The sequence below is a fragment of the Amblyomma mixtum genome, unplaced genomic scaffold (assembly GCF_055824585.1).
Source record: "Amblyomma mixtum isolate Tamu unplaced genomic scaffold, ASM5582458v1 scaffold_14, whole genome shotgun sequence".
NCBI lineage: Eukaryota > Metazoa > Arthropoda > Arachnida > Ixodida > Ixodidae > Amblyomma > Amblyomma mixtum.
Genome location: NW_028317673.1, coordinates 239,702 through 258,053, shown reverse-complemented (window position 1 = coordinate 258,053; position 18,352 = coordinate 239,702).

Below are 18,352 nucleotides of genomic sequence, written 5' to 3'. Positions count from 1 at the left end.
CACCGTACCAAGCATCACCTTCACCGTACCAAGCATCACCTTCACCGTACCAAGCATCACCTTCACCGTACCAAGCATCACCTTCACCGTACCAAGCATCACCTTCACCGTACCAAGCATCACCTTCACCGTACCAAGCATCACCTTCACCGTACCAAGCATCACCTTCACCGTACCAAGCATCACCTTCACCGTACCAAGCATCACCTTCACCGTACCAAGCATCACCTTCACCGTACCAAGCATCACCTTCACCGTACCAAGCATCACCTTCACCGTACCAACTATCACCTTCACCGTACTAAATATCACCTTCACCGTACCAAGTATCACCTTCACCCTACCAAGTATCACCTTCACCATACCAAGTATCACCTTCACCATACCAAGTATCACCTTCACCATACCAAGCATCACCTTCACCATAACAAGCATCACCTTCACCGTACCAAGCATCACCTTCACCGTACCAAGCATCACGTTCACCGTAGCAAGCATCACCTTCACCGTAGCAAGCATCACCTTCACCGTAGCAAGCATCACCTTCACCGTAGCAAGCATCACCTTCACCGTAGCAAGCATCACCTTCACCGTAGCAAGCATCACCTTCACCGTAGCAAGCATCACCTTCACCGTAGCAAGCATCACCTTCACCGTACCAAGCATCACCTTCACCATAGCAAGCATCACCTTCACCATAGCAAGCATCACCTTCACCATAGCAAGCATCACCTTCACCATAGCAAGCATCACCTCCACCATAGCAAGCATCACCTTCACCATAGCAAGCATCACCTTCACCATAGCAAGCATCACCTCCACCATAGCAAGCATCACCTCCACCATACCAAGCATCACCTCCACCATACCAAGCATCACCTTCACCATACCAAGCATCACCTTCACCATACCAAGCATCACCTTCACCATACCAAGCATCACCTTCACCATACCAAGCATCACCTTCACCATACCAAGCATCACCTTCACCATAGCAAGCATCACCTCCACCATAGCAAGCATCACCTCCACCATAGCAAGCATCACCTCCACCATAGCAAGCATCACCTCCACCATAGCAAGCATCACCTCCACCATACCAAGCATCACCTTCACCATACCAAGCATCACCTTCACCATACCAAGCATCACCTTCACCATACCAAGCATCACCTTCACCATACCAAGCACCACCTTCACCATACCAAGCACCACCTTCACCATGCCAAGCATCACCTTCACCATGCCAAGCATCACCTTCACCATGCCAAGCATCACCTTCACCATGCCAAGCATCACCTTCACCATGCCAAGCATCACCTTCACCATGCCAAGCATCACCTTCACCATACCAAGCATCACCTTCACCATACCAAGCATCACCTTCACCATAGCAAGCATCACCTTCACCATACCAAGCATCACCTTCACCATACCAAGCATCACCTTCACCATACCAAGCATCACCTTCACCATAGCAAGCATCACCTTCACCATAGCAAGCATCACCTCCACCATAGCAAGCATCACCTCCACCATAGCAAGCATCACCTCCACCATAGCAATCATCACCTCCACCATAGCAAGCATCACCTCCACCATAGCAAGCATCACCTTCACCAAAGCAAGCATCACCTTCACCAAAGCAAGCATCACCTTCACCAAAGCAAGCATCACCTTCACCATAGCAAGCATCACCTTCACCATAGCAAGCATCACCTTCACCATAGCAAGCATCACCTTCACCATAGCAAGCATCACCTCCACCATAGCAAGCATCACCTCCACCATAGCAAGCATCACCTCCACCATAGCAAGCATCACCTCCACCATAGCAAGCATCACCTCCACCATAGCAAGCATCACCTCCACCATAGCAAGCATCACCTCCACCATAGCAAGCATCACCTCCACCATAGCAAGCATCGCCTTCACCATAGCAAGCATCGCCTTCACCATAGCAAGCATCGCCTTCACCATAGCAATCATCGCCTTCACCATACCAAACATCGCCTTCACCATACCAAACATCGCCTTCACCATACCAAGCATCGCCTTCACCATACCAAGCATCGCCTTCACCATAGCAAGCATCGCCTTCACCATAGCAAGCATCGCCTTCACCATAGCAAGCATCGCCTTCACCATAGCAAGCATCACCTTCACCATACCAAGCATCACCTTCACCATACCAAGCATCACCTTCACCATACCAAGCATCACCTTCACCATAGCACACATCACCTCCACCATAGCAAGCATCACCTCCACCATAGCAAGCATCACCTTCACCAAAGCAAGCATCACCTTCACCATAGCAAGCATCACCTTCACCATAGCAAGCATCACCTTCACCATACCAAGCATCACCTTCACCATAGCAAGCATCACCTCCACCAAAGCAAGCATCACCTTCACCATAGCAAGCATCACCTTCACCATAGCAAGCATCACCTTCACCATACCAAGCATCACCTTCACCATACCAAGCATCACCTTCACCATACCAAGCATCACCTTCACCATACCAAGCATCACCTTCACCATACCAAGCATCACCTTCACCATACCAAGCATCACCTTCACCATACCAAGCATCACCTTCACCATACCAAGCATCACCTTCACCATACCAAGCATCACCTTCACCATACCAAGCATCACCTTCACCATACCAAGCATCACCTTCACCATACCAAGCATCACCTTCACCATAGCAAGCATCACCTTCCAAACCAAGCATCACCTTCACCATAGCAAGCATCACCTTCACCATACCAAGCATCACCTTCACCATAGCAAGCATCACCTTCACCATAGCAAGCATCACCTTCACCATAGCAAGCATCACCTTCACCATAGCAAGCATCACCTTCACCATAGCAAGCATCACCTTCACCATAGCAAGCATCACCTTCACCGTACCAAGCATCACCTTCACCGTACCAAGCATCACCTTCACCGTAGCAAGCATCACCTTCACCGTACCAAGCATCACCTTCACCGTGCCAAGCATCACCTTCACCGTGCCAAGCATCACCTTCACCGTACCAAGCATCACCTTCACCGTACCAAGCATCACCTTCACCGTACCAAGCATCACCTTCACCGCACCAAGCATCACCTTCACCGTACCAAGTATCACCTTCACCGTACCAAGTATCACCTTCACCGTACCAAGTATCACCTTCACCGTACCAAGTATCACCTTCACCGTACCAAGCATCACCTTCAACATACCAAGCATCACCTTCACCATACCAAGCATCACTTCACCATACCAAGAATCACCTTCAACATACCAAGCATCACCTTCACCATACCAAGCATCACCTTCACCATAGCAAGCATCACCTTCACCATAGCAAGCATCACCTCCACCATAGCAAGCATCACCTCCACCATAGCAAGCATCACCTTCACCAAAGCAAGCATCACCTTCACCATAGCAAGCATCACCTTCACCATAGCAAGCATCACCTCCACCATAGCAAGCATCACCTTCACCAAAGCAAGCATCACCTTCACCATAGCAAGCATCACCTTCACCATAGCAAGCGTCACCTTCACCATAGCAAGCGTCACCTTCACCATAGCAAGCATCACCTTCACCATAGCAAGCATCACCTTCACCATAGCAAGCATCACCTTCACCATAGCAAGCGTCACCTTCACCATAGCAAGCGTCACCTTCACCATAGCAAGCATCACCTTCACCATAGCAAGCATCACCTTCACCATAGCAAGCATCAACTCCACCATAGCAAGCATCACCTCCACCATAGCAAGCATCACCTTCACCATACCAAGCATCACCTTCACCATACCAAGCATCACCTTCACCATACCAAGCATCACCTTCACCATACCAAGCATCACCTTCACCATAGCAAGCATCACCTCCACCATAGCAAGCATCACCTCCACCATAGCAAGCATCACCTTCACCAAAGCAAGCATCACCTTCACCATAGCAAGCATCACCTTCACCATAGCAAGCATCACCATCACCATACCAAGCATCACCTTCACCATAGCAAGCATCACCTCCACCAAAGCAAGCATCACCTTCACCATAGCAAGCATCACCTTCACCATAGCAAGCATCACCTTCACCATAGCAAGCATCACCTTCACCATACCAAGCATCACCTTCACCATACCAAGCATCACCTTCACCATACCAAGCATCACCTTCACCATACCAAGCATCACCTTCACCATACCAAGCATCACCTTCACCATACCAAGCATCACCTTCACCATACCAAGCATCACCTTCACCATACCAAGCATCACCTTCACCATACCAAGCATTACCTTCACCATACCAAGCATCACCTTCACCATACCAAGCATCACCTTCCATACCAAGCATCACCTTCATCATAGCAATCATCACCTTCACCATACCAAGCATCACCTTCACCATACCAAGCATCACCTTCACCATACCAAGCATCACCTTCACCATACCAAGCATCACCTTCACCATACCAAGCATCACCTTCACCATACCAAGCATCACCTTCACCATACCAAGCATCACCTTCACCATACCAAGCATCACCTTCACCATAGCAAGCATCACCTTCACCATAGCAAGCATCACCTTCACCATACCAAGCATCACCTTCACCATAGCAAGCATCACCTTCACCATAGCAAGCATCACTTTCACCATAGCAAGCATCACCTCCACCATAGCAAGCATCACCACCACCATAGCAAGCATCACCTCCACCATAGCAAGCATCACCTCCACTATAGCAAGCATCACCTCCACCATAGCAAGTATCACCTTCACCATACCAAGCATCACCTTCACCATACCAAGCATCACCTTCACCACACCAAGCATCACCTTCACCATACCAAGCATCACCTTCACCATACCAAGCATCACCTTCACCATACCAAGCAACACCTTCACCATACCAAGCAACACCTTCACCATACCAAGCAACACCTTCACCATACCAAGCAACACCTTCACCATACCAAGCATCACCTTCACCATACCAAGCATCACCTTCAACATACCAAGCATCACCTTCACCATACCAAGCATCACCTTCACCATACCAAGCATCACCTTCACCATACCAAGCATCACCTTCACCATAGCAAGCATCACCTTCACCATACCAAGCACTACCTTCACCATAGCAAGCATCACCTTCACCATAGCAAGCATCACCTTCACCGTACCAAGCATCACCTTCACCGTACCAAGCATCACCTTCACCGTACCAACTATCACCTTCACCGTACTAAGTATCACCTTCACCGTACCAAGTATCACCTTCACCCTACCAAGTATCACCTTCACCATACCAAGTATCACCTTCACCATACCAAGTATCACCTTCACCATACCAAGCATCACCTTCACCATAACAAGCATCACCTTCACCGTACCAAGCATCACCTTCACCGTACCAAGCATCACGTTCACCGTAGCAAGCATCACCTTCACCGTAGCAAGCATCACCTTCACCGTAGCAAGCATCACCTTCACCGTAGCAAGCATCACCTTCACCGTAGCAAGCATCACCTTCACCGTAGCAAGCATCACCTTCACCGTAGCAAGCATCACCTTCACCGTAGCAAGCATCACCTTCACCGTACCAAGCATCACCTTCACCATAGCAAGCATCACCTTCACCATAGCAAGCATCACCTTCACCATAGCAAGCATCACCTTCACCATAGCAAGCATCACCTCCACCATAGCAAGCATCACCTTCACCATAGCAAGCATCACCTTCACCATAGCAAGCATCACCTCCACCATAGCAAGCATCACCTCCACCATACCAAGCATCACCTCCACCATACCAAGCATCACCTTCACCATACCAAGCATCACCTTCACCATACCAAGCATCACCTTCACCATACCAAGCATCACCTTCACCATACCAAGCATCACCTTCACCATACCAAGCATCACCTTCACCATAGCAAGCATCACCTCCACCATAGCAAGCATCACCTCCACCATAGCAAGCATCACCTCCACCATAGCAAGCATCACCTCCACCATAGCAAGCATCACCTCCACCATACCAAGCATCACCTTCACCATACCAAGCATCACCTTCACCATACCAAGCATCACCTTCACCATACCAAGCATCACCTTCACCATACCAAGCACCACCTTCACCATACCAAGCACCACCTTCACCATGCCAAGCATCACCTTCACCATGCCAAGCATCACCTTCACCATGCCAAGCATCACCTTCACCATGCCAAGCATCACCTTCACCATGCCAAGCATCACCTTCACCATGCCAAGCATCACCTTCACCATACCAAGCATCACCTTCACCATACCAAGCATCACCTTCACCATAGCAAGCATCACCTTCGCCATACCAAGCATCACCTCCACCATAGCAAGCATCACCTCCACCATAGCAAGCATCACCTCCACCATAGCAAGCATCACCTCCACCATAGCAAGCATCACCTCCACCATAGCAAGCATCACCTCCACCATAGCAAGCATCACTTCCACCATAACAAGCATCACCTTCACCATAGCAAGCATCACCTCCACCATAGCAAGCATCACCTCCACCATAGCAAGCATCACCTTCACCAAAGCAAGCATCACCTTCACCATAGCAAGCATCACCTTCACCATAGCAAGCATCATCTTCACCATACCAAGCATCACCTTCACCATAGCAAGCATCACCTCCACCATAGCAAGCATCACCTTCACCATAGCAAGCATCACCTTCACCATAGCAAGCATCACCTTCACCATACCAAGCATCACCTTCACCATACCAAGCATCACCTTCACCATACCAAGCATCACCTTCACCATACCAAGCATCACCTTCACCATACCAAGCATCACCTTCACCATACCAAGCATCACCTTCACCATACCAAGCATCACCTTCACCATACCAAGCATCACCTTCACCATACCAAGCATCACCTTCACCATAGCAAGCATCACCTTCACCATAGCAAGCATCACCTTCACCATAGCAAGCATCACCTTCACCATAGCAAGCATCACCTTCACCGTACCAAGCATCACCTTCACCGTACCAAGCATCACCTTCACCGTACCAAGCATCACCTTCACCGTACCAAGCATCACCTTCACCGTACCAAGCATCACCTTCACCGTACCAAGCATCACCTTCACCGTACCAAGCATCACCTTCACCGTGCCAAGCATCACCTTCACCGTACCAAGCATCACCTTCACCATACCAAGCATCACCTTCACCATACCAAGCATCACCTTCACCATACCAAGCATCACCTTCACCATACCAAGCATCACCTTCACCATACCAAGCATCACCTTCACCATACCAAGCATCACCTTCACCATACCAAGCATCACCTTCACCATACCAAGCATCACCTTCACCATACCAAGCATCACCTTCACCATACCAAGCATCACCTTCACCATACCAAGCATCACCTTCACCATAGCACACATCACCTCCACCATAGCAAGCATCACCACCATAGCAAGCATCACCTTCACCAAAGCAAGCATCACCTTCACCATAGCAAGCATCACCTTCACCATAGCAAGCATCACCTTCACCATACCAAGCATCACCTTCACCATAGCAAGCATCACCTCCACCAAAGCAAGCATCACCTTCACCATAGCAAGCATCACCTTCACCATAGCAAGCATCACCTTCACCATACCAAGCATCACCTTCACCATACCAAGCATCACCTTCACCATACCAAGCATCACCTTCACCATACCAAGCATCACCTTCACCATACCAAGCATCACCTTCACCATACCAAGCATCACCTTCACCATACCAAGCAACACCTTCACCATACCAAGCAACACCTTCACCATACCAAGCAACACCTTCACCATACCAAGCAACACCTTCACCATACCAAGCATCACCTTCACCATACCAAGCATCACCTTCAACATACCAAGCATCACCTTCACCGTACCAAGCATCACCTTCACCATACCAAGCATCACCTTCACCGTACCAAGTATCACCTTCACCATACCAAGTATCACCTTCACCGTACCAAGTATCACCTTCACCGTACCAAGTATCACCTTCACCATACCAAGTATCACCTTCACCATACAAAGTATCACCTTCACCGTACCAAGTATCACCTTCACCATACCAAGTATCACCTTCACCATACCAAGTATCACCTTCACCATACCAAGCATCACCTTCAACATACCAAGCATCACCTTCAACATACCAAGCATCACCTTCAACATACCAAGCATCACCTTCACCATACCAAGCATCACCTTCACCATACCAAGCATCACCTTCAACATACCAAGCATCACCTTCACCATACCAAGCATCACCTTCACCATACCAAGCATCACCTTCACATACCAAGCATCACCTTCACCATAGCAAGCATCACCTTCACCATACCAAGCACCACCTTCATCATAGCAAGCATCACCTTCACTATAGCAAGCATCACCTTCACCATAGCAAGCATCACCTCCACCATAGCAAGCATCACCTTCACCAAAGCAAGCATCACCTTACCAATAGCAAGCATCACCTTCACCATAGCAAGCATCACCTTCACCATAGCAAGCATCACCTTCACCATAGCAAGCATCACCTTCACCATAGCAAGCATCACCTTCACCATAGCAAGCATCACCTCCACCATAGCAAGCATCACCTCCACCATAGCAAGCATCACCTCCACCATAGCAAGCATCACCTCCACCATAGCAAGCATCACCTCCACCATAGCAAGCATCACCTCCACCATAGCAAGCATCACCTCCACCATAGCAAGCATCACCTCCACCATAGCAAGCATCACCTCCACCATAGCAAGCATCACTTCCACCATAGCAAGCATCACCTCCACCATAGCAAGCATCACCTTCACCATAGCAAGCATCACCTTCACCATAGCAAGCACACCTTCACGATAGCAAGCATCACCTCCACCATAGCAAGCATCACCTTCACCATACCAAGCATCACCTTCACCATACCAAGCATCACCTTCACCATAGCAAGCATCACCTTCACCATAGCAAGCATCACCTTCACCATAGCAAGCATCACCTCCACCATAGCAAGCATCACCTTCACCAAAGCAAGCATCACCTTCACCATAGCAAGCATCACCTTCACCATAGCAAGCATCACCTTCACCATAGCAAGCATCACCTTCACCATAGCAAGCATCACCTTCACCATAGCAAGCATCACCTTCACCATAGCAAGCATCACCTCCACCATAGCAAGCATCACCTCCACCATAGCAAGCATCACCTCCACCATAGCAAGCATCACCTTCACCATACGAAGCATCACCTTCACCATACCAAGCATCACCTTCACCATACCAAGCATCACCTTCACCATACCAAGCACCACCTTCACCATACCAAGCACCACCTTCACCATGCCAAGCATCACCTTCACCATGCCAAGCATCACCTTCACCATGCCAAGCATCACCTTCACCATGCCAAGCATCACCTTCACCATACCAAGCATCACCTTCACCATACCAAGCATCACCTTCACCATACCAAGCATCACCTTCACCATAGCAAGCATCACCTTCACCATAGCAAGCATCACCTTCACCATACCAAGCATCACCTTCACCATAGCAAGCATCACCTTCACCATAGCAAGCATCACCTTCACCATAGCAAGCATCACCTTCACCATAGCAAGCATCACCTCCACCATAGCAAGCATCACCTCCACCATAGCAAGCATCACCTCCACCATAGCAATCATCACCTCCACCATAGCAAGCATCACCTCCACCATAGCAAGCATCACCTCCACCATAGCAAGCATCACCTCCACCATAGCAAGCATCACCTTCACCAAAGCAAGCATCACCTTCACCATAGCAAGCATCACCTTCACCATAGCAAGCATCACCTCGACCATAGCAAGCATCACCTTCACCATAGCAAGCATCACCTTCACCATAGCAAGCATCACCTCGACCATAGCAAGCATCACCTCCACCATAGCAAGCATCACCTCCACCATAGCAAGCATCACCTCCACCATAGCAAGCATCACCTTCACCATGCCAAGCATCACCTTCACCATACCAAGCATCACCTTCACCATACCAAGCATCACCTTCACCATACCAAGCATCACCTTCACCATACCAACCATCACCTTCACCATAGCAAGCATCACCTTCACCATAGCAAGCATCACCTCCACCATACCAAGCATCACCTCCACCATACCAAGCATGACCTTCACCGTACCAAGCATCACCTTCACCGTACCAAGCATCACCTTCACCGTACCAAGCATCACCTTCACCGTACCAAGCATCACCTTCACCGTACCAAGCATCACCTTCACCGTACCAAGCATCACCTTCACCGTACCAAGCATCACCTTCACCGTACCAAGCATCACCTTCACCGTACCAAGCATCACCTTCACCGTACCAAGCATCACCTTCACCGTACCAAGCATCACCTTCACCGTACCAAGCATCACCTTCACCGTACCAAGCATCACCTTCACCGTACCAACTATCACCTTCACCGTACTAAATATCACCTTCACCGTACCAAGTATCACCTTCACCCTACCAAGTATCACCTTCACCATACCAAGTATCACCTTCACCATACCAAGTATCACCTTCACCATACCAAGCATCACCTTCACCATAACAAGCATCACCTTCACCGTACCAAGCATCACCTTCACCGTACCAAGCATCACGTTCACCGTAGCAAGCATCACCTTCACCGTAGCAAGCATCACCTTCACCGTAGCAAGCATCACCTTCACCGTAGCAAGCATCACCTTCACCGTAGCAAGCATCACCTTCACCGTAGCAAGCATCACCTTCACCGTAGCAAGCATCACCTTCACCGTAGCAAGCATCACCTTCACCGTACCAAGCATCACCTTCACCATAGCAAGCATCACCTTCACCATAGCAAGCATCACCTTCACCATAGCAAGCATCACCTTCACCATAGCAAGCATCACCTCCACCATAGCAAGCATCACCTTCACCATAGCAAGCATCACCTTCACCATAGCAAGCATCACCTCCACCATAGCAAGCATCACCTCCACCATACCAAGCATCACCTCCACCATACCAAGCATCACCTTCACCATACCAAGCATCACCTTCACCATACCAAGCATCACCTTCACCATACCAAGCATCACCTTCACCATACCAAGCATCACCTTCACCATACCAAGCATCACCTTCACCATAGCAAGCATCACCTCCACCATAGCAAGCATCACCTCCACCATAGCAAGCATCACCTCCACCATAGCAAGCATCACCTCCACCATAGCAAGCATCACCTCCACCATACCAAGCATCACCTTCACCATACCAAGCATCACCTTCACCATACCAAGCATCACCTTCACCATACCAAGCATCACCTTCACCATACCAAGCACCACCTTCACCATACCAAGCACCACCTTCACCATGCCAAGCATCACCTTCACCATGCCAAGCATCACCTTCACCATGCCAAGCATCACCTTCACCATGCCAAGCATCACCTTCACCATGCCAAGCATCACCTTCACCATGCCAAGCATCACCTTCACCATACCAAGCATCACCTTCACCATACCAAGCATCACCTTCACCATAGCAAGCATCACCTTCACCATACCAAGCATCACCTTCACCATACCAAGCATCACCTTCACCATACCAAGCATCACCTTCACCATAGCAAGCATCACCTTCACCATAGCAAGCATCACCTCCACCATAGCAAGCATCACCTCCACCATAGCAAGCATCACCTCCACCATAGCAATCATCACCTCCACCATAGCAAGCATCACCTCCACCATAGCAAGCATCACCTTCACCAAAGCAAGCATCACCTTCACCAAAGCAAGCATCACCTTCACCAAAGCAAGCATCACCTTCACCATAGCAAGCATCACCTTCACCATAGCAAGCATCACCTTCACCATAGCAAGCATCACCTTCACCATAGCAAGCATCACCTCCACCATAGCAAGCATCACCTCCACCATAGCAAGCATCACCTCCACCATAGCAAGCATCACCTCCACCATAGCAAGCATCACCTCCACCATAGCAAGCATCACCTCCACCATAGCAAGCATCACCTCCACCATAGCAAGCATCACCTCCACCATAGCAAGCATCGCCTTCACCATAGCAAGCATCGCCTTCACCATAGCAAGCATCGCCTTCACCATAGCAATCATCGCCTTCACCATACCAAACATCGCCTTCACCATACCAAACATCGCCTTCACCATACCAAGCATCGCCTTCACCATACCAAGCATCGCCTTCACCATAGCAAGCATCGCCTTCACCATAGCAAGCATCGCCTTCACCATAGCAAGCATCGCCTTCACCATAGCAAGCATCACCTTCACCATACCAAGCATCACCTTCACCATACCAAGCATCACCTTCACCATACCAAGCATCACCTTCACCATAGCACACATCACCTCCACCATAGCAAGCATCACCTCCACCATAGCAAGCATCACCTTCACCAAAGCAAGCATCACCTTCACCATAGCAAGCATCACCTTCACCATAGCAAGCATCACCTTCACCATACCAAGCATCACCTTCACCATAGCAAGCATCACCTCCACCAAAGCAAGCATCACCTTCACCATAGCAAGCATCACCTTCACCATAGCAAGCATCACCTTCACCATACCAAGCATCACCTTCACCATACCAAGCATCACCTTCACCATACCAAGCATCACCTTCACCATACCAAGCATCACCTTCACCATACCAAGCATCACCTTCACCATACCAAGCATCACCTTCACCATACCAAGCATCACCTTCACCATACCAAGCATCACCTTCACCATACCAAGCATCACCTTCACCATACCAAGCATCACCTTCACCATACCAAGCATCACCTTCACCATACCAAGCATCACCTTCACCATAGCAAGCATCACCTTCCAAACCAAGCATCACCTTCACCATAGCAAGCATCACCTTCACCATACCAAGCATCACCTTCACCATAGCAAGCATCACCTTCACCATAGCAAGCATCACCTTCACCATAGCAAGCATCACCTTCACCATAGCAAGCATCACCTTCACCATAGCAAGCATCACCTTCACCATAGCAAGCATCACCTTCACCGTACCAAGCATCACCTTCACCGTACCAAGCATCACCTTCACCGTAGCAAGCATCACCTTCACCGTACCAAGCATCACCTTCACCGTGCCAAGCATCACCTTCACCGTGCCAAGCATCACCTTCACCGTACCAAGCATCACCTTCACCGTACCAAGCATCACCTTCACCGTACCAAGCATCACCTTCACCGCACCAAGCATCACCTTCACCGTACCAAGTATCACCTTCACCGTACCAAGTATCACCTTCACCGTACCAAGTATCACCTTCACCGTACCAAGTATCACCTTCACCGTACCAAGCATCACCTTCAACATACCAAGCATCACCTTCACCATACCAAGCATCACTTCACCATACCAAGAATCACCTTCAACATACCAAGCATCACCTTCACCATACCAAGCATCACCTTCACCATAGCAAGCATCACCTTCACCATAGCAAGCATCACCTCCACCATAGCAAGCATCACCTCCACCATAGCAAGCATCACCTTCACCAAAGCAAGCATCACCTTCACCATAGCAAGCATCACCTTCACCATAGCAAGCATCACCTCCACCATAGCAAGCATCACCTTCACCAAAGCAAGCATCACCTTCACCATAGCAAGCATCACCTTCACCATAGCAAGCGTCACCTTCACCATAGCAAGCGTCACCTTCACCATAGCAAGCATCACCTTCACCATAGCAAGCATCACCTTCACCATAGCAAGCATCACCTTCACCATAGCAAGCGTCACCTTCACCATAGCAAGCGTCACCTTCACCATAGCAAGCATCACCTTCACCATAGCAAGCATCACCTTCACCATAGCAAGCATCAACTCCACCATAGCAAGCATCACCTCCACCATAGCAAGCATCACCTTCACCATACCAAGCATCACCTTCACCATACCAAGCATCACCTTCACCATACCAAGCATCACCTTCACCATACCAAGCATCACCTTCACCATAGCAAGCATCACCTCCACCATAGCAAGCATCACCTCCACCATAGCAAGCATCACCTTCACCAAAGCAAGCATCACCTTCACCATAGCAAGCATCACCTTCACCATAGCAAGCATCACCATCACCATACCAAGCATCACCTTCACCATAGCAAGCATCACCTCCACCAAAGCAAGCATCACCTTCACCATAGCAAGCATCACCTTCACCATAGCAAGCATCACCTTCACCATAGCAAGCATCACCTTCACCATACCAAGCATCACCTTCACCATACCAAGCATCACCTTCACCATACCAAGCATCACCTTCACCATACCAAGCATCACCTTCACCATACCAAGCATCACCTTCACCATACCAAGCATCACCTTCACCATACCAAGCATCACCTTCACCATACCAAGCATCACCTTCACCATACCAAGCATTACCTTCACCATACCAAGCATCACCTTCACCATACCAAGCATCACCTTCCATACCAAGCATCACCTTCATCATAGCAATCATCACCTTCACCATACCAAGCATCACCTTCACCATACCAAGCATCACCTTCACCATACCAAGCATCACCTTCACCATACCAAGCATCACCTTCACCATACCAAGCATCACCTTCACCATACCAAGCATCACCTTCACCATACCAAGCATCACCTTCACCATACCAAGCATCACCTTCACCATAGCAAGCATCACCTTCACCATAGCAAGCATCACCTTCACCATACCAAGCATCACCTTCACCATAGCAAGCATCACCTTCACCATAGCAAGCATCACTTTCACCATAGCAAGCATCACCTCCACCATAGCAAGCATCACCACCACCATAGCAAGCATCACCTCCACCATAGCAAGCATCACCTCCACTATAGCAAGCATCACCTCCACCATAGCAAGTATCACCTTCACCATACCAAGCATCACCTTCACCATACCAAGCATCACCTTCACCACACCAAGCATCACCTTCACCATACCAAGCATCACCTTCACCATACCAAGCATCACCTTCACCATACCAAGCAACACCTTCACCATACCAAGCAACACCTTCACCATACCAAGCAACACCTTCACCATACCAAGCAACACCTTCACCATACCAAGCATCACCTTCACCATACCAAGCATCACCTTCAACATACCAAGCATCACCTTCACCATACCAAGCATCACCTTCACCATACCAAGCATCACCTTCACCATACCAAGCATCACCTTCACCATAGCAAGCATCACCTTCACCATACCAAGCACTACCTTCACCATAGCAAGCATCACCTTCACCATAGCAAGCATCACCTTCACCGTACCAAGCATCACCTTCACCGTACCAAGCATCACCTTCACCGTACCAACTATCACCTTCACCGTACTAAGTATCACCTTCACCGTACCAAGTATCACCTTCACCCTACCAAGTATCACCTTCACCATACCAAGTATCACCTTCACCATACCAAGTATCACCTTCACCATACCAAGCATCACCTTCACCATAACAAGCATCACCTTCACCGTACCAAGCATCACCTTCACCGTACCAAGCATCACGTTCACCGTAGCAAGCATCACCTTCACCGTAGCAAGCATCACCTTCACCGTAGCAAGCATCACCTTCACCGTAGCAAGCATCACCTTCACCGTAGCAAGCATCACCTTCACCGTAGCAAGCATCACCTTCACCGTAGCAAGCATCACCTTCACCGTAGCAAGCATCACCTTCACCGTACCAAGCATCACCTTCACCATAGCAAGCATCACCTTCACCATAGCAAGCATCACCTTCACCATAGCAAGCATCACCTTCACCATAGCAAGCATCACCTCCACCATAGCAAGCATCACCTTCACCATAGCAAGCATCACCTTCACCATAGCAAGCATCACCTCCACCATAGCAAGCATCACCTCCACCATACCAAGCATCACCTCCACCATACCAAGCATCACCTTCACCATACCAAGCATCACCTTCACCATACCAAGCATCACCTTCACCATACCAAGCATCACCTTCACCATACCAAGCATCACCTTCACCATACCAAGCATCACCTTCACCATAGCAAGCATCACCTCCACCATAGCAAGCATCACCTCCACCATAGCAAGCATCACCTCCACCATAGCAAGCATCACCTCCACCATAGCAAGCATCACCTCCACCATACCAAGCATCACCTTCACCATACCAAGCATCACCTTCACCATACCAAGCATCACCTTCACCATACCAAGCATCACCTTCACCATACCAAGCACCACCTTCACCATACCAAGCACCACCTTCACCATGCCAAGCATCACCTTCACCATGCCAAGCATCACCTTCACCATGCCAAGCATCACCTTCACCATGCCAAGCATCACCTTCACCATGCCAAGCATCACCTTCACCATGCCAAGCATCACCTTCACCATACCAAGCATCACCTTCACCATACCAAGCATCACCTTCACCATAGCAAGCATCACCTTCGCCATACCAAGCATCACCTTCACCATACCAAGCATCACCTTCACCATACCAAGCATCACCTTCACCATAGCAAGCATCACCTTCACCATAGCAAGCATCACCTCCACCATAGCAAGCATCACCTCCACCATAGCAAGCATCACCTCCACCATAGCAATCATCACCTCCACCATAGCAAGCATCACCTCCACCATAGCAAGCATCACCTTCACCAAAGCAAGCATCACCTTCACCAAAGCAAGCATCACCTTCACCAAAGCAAGCATCACCTTCACCATAGCAAGCATCACCTTCACCATAGCAAGCATCACCTTCACCATAGCAAGCATCACCTTCACCATAGCAAGCATCACCTCCACCATAGCAAGCATCACCTCCACCATAGCAAGCATCACCTCCACCATAGCAAGCATCACCTCCACCATAGCAAGCATCACCTCCACCATAGCAAGCATCACCTCCACCATAGCAAGCATCACCTCCACCATAGCAAGCATCACCTCCACCATAGCAAGCATCGCCTTCACCATAGCAAGCATCGCCTTCACCATAGCAAGCATCGCCTTCACCATAGCAATCATCGCCTTCACCATACCAAACATCGCCTTCACCATACCAAACATCGCCTTCACCATACCAAGCATCGCCTTCACCATACCAAGCATCGCCTTCACCATAGCAAGCATCGCCTTCACCATAGCAAGCATCGCCTTCACCATAGCAAGCATCGCCTTCACCATAGCAAGCATCACCTTCACCATACCAAGCATCACCTTCACCATACCAAGCATCACCTTCACCATACCAAGCATCACCTTCACCATAGCACACATCACCTCCACCATAGCAAGCATCACCTCCACCATAGCAAGCATCACCTTCACCAAAGCAAGCATCACCTTCACCATAGCAAGCATCACCTTCACCATAGCAAGCATCACCTTCACCATACCAAGCATCACCTTCACCATAGCAAGCATCACCTCCACCAAAGCAAGCATCACCTTCACCATAGCAAGCATCACCTTCACCATAGCAAGCATCACCTTCACCATACCAAGCATCACCTTCACCATACCAAGCATCACCTTCACCATACCAAGCATCACCTTCACCATACCAAGCATCACCTTCACCATACCAAGCATCACCTTCACCATACCAAGCATCACCTTCACCATACCAAGCATCACCTTCACCATACCAAGCATCACCTTCACCATACCAAGCATCACCTTCACCATACCAAGCATCACCTTCACCATACCAAGCATCACCTTCACCATACCAAGCATCACCTTCACCATAGCAAGCATCACCTTCCAAACCAAGCATCACCTTCACCATAGCAAGCATCACCTTCACCATACCAAGCATCACCTTCACCATAGCAAGCATCACCTTCACCATAGCAAGCATCACCTTCACCATAGCAAGCATCACCTTCACCATAGCAAGCATCACCTTCACCATAGCAAGCATCACCTTCACCATAGCAAGCATCACCTTCACCATAGCAAGCATCACCTTCACCGTACCAAGCATCACCTTCACCGTACCAAGCATCACCTTCACCGTAGCAAGCATCACCTTCACCGTACCAAGCATCACCTTCACCGTGCCAAGCATCACCTTCACCGTGCCAAGCATCACCTTCACCGTACCAAGCATCACCTTCACCGTACCAAGCAT